The sequence below is a fragment of the Mus musculus genome, chromosome 10 (genome assembly GCF_000001635.26).
Source record: "Mus musculus strain C57BL/6J chromosome 10, GRCm38.p6 C57BL/6J".
NCBI lineage: Eukaryota > Metazoa > Chordata > Mammalia > Rodentia > Muridae > Mus > Mus musculus.
In genome coordinates this window covers 70,075,159-70,080,144 of record NC_000076.6, presented here as the reverse complement: position 1 = coordinate 70,080,144, position 4,986 = coordinate 70,075,159, and positions in this window count along the sequence as shown.

The following is a 4,986-nucleotide window of genomic DNA, read 5'->3' as shown; positions in this document are numbered from 1 at the left end:
ATTTTTTTGCTTTCCTTTGGCAGTTGGCACCTGCAGCCCAGTTCTGAGGTAAAGTGGAATTATAATAGAATACAGTAATGCCATGTTTTTGCTGTGGGGACTGCAATGTCTTCCCTGACCCCCAGTGTCACTCTCAACATGATGAGCTTCCATGAGGTTAAGCCCTTGGTTTTCATTCATTTCGTGTAAAGCAATTTAAATGTGTAGGTCTTCGATAGGACTTTTATTTAAGCATCATCTTTTTTAAAAAATGATTTATTTATTTTTATTTTATGTACATTGGTGTTTGGCCTGCAGATCCCCTGGAACTGGAGTTACAGACGGTTGTGAATTGCCTTATGGGTGCTGGGAATTGAACCTGGGTCCTCTGGAAGAACACCCAGTGTTCCTAATTGCCCAGTCTCTTTCCAACCCCTAAACATGTTGTTTCTTGGTCAGTATGCTATGATTGTTCGCTTGAAACCACAGTGATTTCGAATTTTGTAGAGTGGAATCATGAGGTTAATAAAATACAGTAATCCTAAGGTGTTGAGATATCCTAACATTCGTGTGTGTGTGTGTGTGTGTGGTATATGTGTGTGTGTGGTATATGTGTGTGTGGTATATGTGTGTGGTGTGTGTGTGTGTGTGTGTGTGTGTGTGTGTGTGTGTGTGAGCTTGCAAATGCTTTCACACACTGAACCCCAGGGTTATCCTCCACTAAGAGCCTGGGCCATGCACTCCTATCCTACTTACACAATGAACTTGCTGAGATCTGCTGACCTTCTCCCTAAATCTCTTCCAACAGAGCATATCCCCCCACTCTCTGTTAAAACTCAGCGTCTTAAAATTCGCGTTTCTCTGGCATTTTCTTTTCCCGAATCTGTGACTTGTCTGTGGCTCACCTCTTCAACTGCTTCCCCTTCTTGTTCCCCCTTCATTCCCAACAGGCTGTAGATTCGGCCTTTTGTGATGAGATGCTGCCATCTCCAAATGCATGGGGCCACGTTATGGCTATTCTGAGATACGTGTGGCCTGTGAGTCACAGGTTAGACACATCTATCTCCTTTCCATGTTATCGTTAAGGCCCCTTCTTTCTCTACTGCTCCTGGTCCCAGGAGTATGTCTCAGTCTCCACTAGGTCAATTTTCAATGGGTCCTCTAAGCATGCTTTTCTGTAGAGCATTTCTCACTAGTCAGTAGTTGTGTTTGCTGATAACTTCCTGTCTTCTCTTACGAGACTATAACATGTCTGAGAAATGAGTTCTTTTTTGTAGCTATGGTGGTTCAAATGAGAACGTCACCTCACCGGCTTAGGTAGTCAAACACTTGGTCCGCAGTGGGCCGCCCAGTTTAGGGAGAATATGGAACCTCCTGAAGGTGGAGCCTTGTTGGAGGAAGTACATCACTGGGGGCCGGGCAGGCTTTGAGTGTCTATAGTCTCTCCTCACTTCCTGTTTGCTTTCTCTGCTCAGTGCTGGGTTTTTTGTTTTTTGTTGTTGTTGTTTGGTTTTTAGAGACAGGGTTTCTCTGTGTAGCCCTGGCTGTCCTGGAACTCACTCTGTAGACCAGGCTGGCCTCTGCCTCCCAAGTGCTGGGATTAAAGGCTTGTTCCACCACTGCCTGTGTGCTGGTTTGAGATGTGTTGTAGCATCCTGTTCTTGCTGGTTGCTGCTCCCCTCCCATGGTGGACTATTACCTTTCTGAAACTGTAAGCCCAAATAATCTCTTCGGTAAGTTGCTTCTGGTTATGGTATTTTATTACAGCAATAGGGAAGTAATAGATACAGTTACTTATCAATGACCTGCAGATGCCTAGGACAGTGTTCAGACCAAGGTCATGACTTAGTAAGTATTAGATAAATCAGTAAATAAATAGATGTGCTGAGCTCGATGGAATGTACTTGTAGTCATGGGAGCCTACAGAAGTATCTCTTAGAGTTCAAGAGTTCAAGGCCAGTTTGGGCAATATAGCAAGACCCTGCCTCAAAATTAAAAAAAAAAAAAAAAAAAAAAAGGATAAGTAGACATGTAGGTGGATGGATAGATGGATGTGTAAATAGATAGACATATAAAAATAAGAGAAATTGGCAGGACTGACAGACCAAATTCATAAAGGTGTTTGTCCTAGAAATAGGAGGAATATATATATATATCCATAAAAAGAAAAATGAGTGTGGTTATTTTAAGGTTTACCTTTTGGGTTTTATGCATTTTTCCATATTTTGTAATATAAACAGGTTTTATTTGAAATCAGAACAGCAGAATGCTGTGTAGAAGGAGGTGGTTCTCACTACCAACCTCTTTCCCAGTTTGGAAGCAGACTGGCTCCCACCATGTTCTTCCCCAGACACTTGCTTTTGTTTTCTATAAAGGACATAGTCATTTATGCTGATGTGAGCCCACGTATTAGAATATTTTCTGAATAGGTATGTGTGTAGGCTTTCTTGAACATCACTAAGGGAAAAACATAGACTCAGATGGTCTCCATGGCAACGGGTTCAGAGCTAAGATTGATCCCTGAGGATAACAGCAGTAGATATCCCAGCCTTGGAAGGTATCTTGGCTTGCCTCCAGGCTACACATGCTGCTATCTGAGCGCCAGAATCAGGGTTCATCTTCAACCACAGCCCCTCTGCTTTACAAATGTGCTCGGAGCCAAGGCCAGGGGAGCCTCCTGCCCTGATGTGCTGCTTCTGGAAGCTGTGGCTCCCAGAACTCATAGCTGCCACCTGAAGCCTGCCTAGCCTTTGCTCTTTGAATATAGTGCAACTTGAACTAATCGTATCACAATCTCTCATCTGCATTGGAAGCCTGGACAGTTCTGAACCCTACTGGGTTTTCTATATAGGCTATGATAAAAGATGCCTGCCCCTTCTTTCCTTTCCTTTTGAGACAGAGTCTCAATCAGCTCAGAATGGCCTTAAACTTGCTATGTACCTGAAAATGACCTTGAGCTCTTCCTGTCTTTAATGTGTCACCCTGCCTGGGATATGGGGTGTCCAGGGATCTGGGCAGGGGTGTTATCTAGATGTTTGTTAGGGTTTTATAGGCAGCTTTAACATTTGAATCCATACAGAGTCAAACAGATTGCCTATGTGGCTGGACCTCATACAGTAAACACAAAGGCTAAGACAGGGAATGCCTCTGTTCCCCAGCTGCTGCTGAGCCTGGGCTTCTGTGGCGAGTGGAGCCATCGCTGCTTCTTGTCAGTTATTTGGTCACAGCTAGAGACAAGTAACCCAGCAAGAGGTGTGTAAAGTTTTTGGGTTTTTTTTTTTTTTTTTTTGGATTTTTGGGTTTTGGGTTTTGGTTTTGTCTTGGTCTTGTTTTTTTTGTCTTAGAACATTGTGGTATTTTCAAAAATCACTCAGCAATTTCGTTTCTAGTGCCCATTCTAGTTATTAATATTTATCATATTTGAAGGTAAAGGCTATCCCTTAAAATATATAAACCCATCCAATATATCTCTTGATGAAAAATAAATTTTTGGAAGAAAATGAAATTTAAGGAGAAGCGTGGTGTGTTTTCCACTAAGGACTTTGAAGTCATGTTCTCTGACATCCAGGAGATTTTGCTCCTGTTGAAGTAGAGGAAACAGATTTGGCCTTCCATGAGCCTTCAGTTAGGGATGGGAGATTGTTAGAAGGGCTCCTCCTTTGATACTCCAGTAACACCTGCCTGCTCTCATTACTTTAACACCACTGTAAACAACTGGACACACTGCAGTTAAAACATGTTGCCCTGGGCCAGACGATGGTGGCTCATGCCTTTAACCCTAGGCTAGCCTGGTCTACAGAGCGAGTTCTAGGACAACCAGGACTCTAAGGGGCTAGAGAGATGCCTCAGCACTTCAGAGCACCTGCTGCTCTTCCAGAGGATCAGAGTTCAGTTCCTGGCACCCACATCAAGAGACACACAGCCTTTCTGTAGTCCCACCTCAGAGGCCTCAGGTCTCCACCAGCACCTGCACTTTCATGCACATAACCCACTAGCAAACACACTCAGTTACACAATGAAAACTCATCAAATGAATCGTTCAGCTCAGTGAATCTAGTGCTGGCTACCCACGCCTGCTAACCTGAATCCAAGCCCCAGAATCCATCCATGTTAGAGCAGCATACAGTCACATAGATCAAGAATTCTAGTGCTCTCATAGGGAGATGAGAAACAGGAGAATTAGCTCATGGGTCAGCTCGCATGGAGTATAAAGAGTATCAGAAGCAACATGAGAGACCCTGCCTCGACAATGTGATAAATGAATAAAAACTTGAAAGCTGTCTGAGTTATCCCTGAGAGACCCTGGCTTGCAAACAAATAGATAAAATAAGGTGGAGAGTGATGGAAAACACTGGTGTTGACCACTGGCCAATACATGCATACACACATGCACACAAATATGCACACACACACACACACACGTGAACATGTATACACACACATGTGAACATGTATACACACACACCAGAGAGAGAGAGGTGCTAAATGATTTCTGTTGCTCTTAGACTTTCTTCCCAGAGTCATTCCATGTCTATTGGGATCCAGTTCATTTTCTGTTTGGACACAGTACTTATGGATAGTAAATACCAACTCACAGAAAAAACAAGATGCATTACCCTGCAACACCTCCCTCCCTCCCTCCCTCCCTCCCTCCCTCCCTCCCTCCCTCCCTCCCTTCCTCCCTGTGCACTCCCTCCCTCCGTCCCTCCTCCACACCTCATGTTCCTAAATGGCTATGGGTCTATTAATGCATGTCTTCTGGGTTGTGTTTCTCTAGAGAACCCTGACACAGGAGCTTCTTCTGCCTTGGGTTGAGCAAGAAGCACTGATAACTTCACTTAGAACCTATGTCGTGGAGACATCGAGGTACAGTTTGAAGGTCAGGTTGAGGAAGGCTTGCCTGGGAATTAGACATGAGGGGAGAGGGGAGCAGGCCGAGTTTCAGGGTATTCAGATAGAGCAAAAAATATATATGCTGCCAAAAAAAGGGTATTTGTTGAATCACAA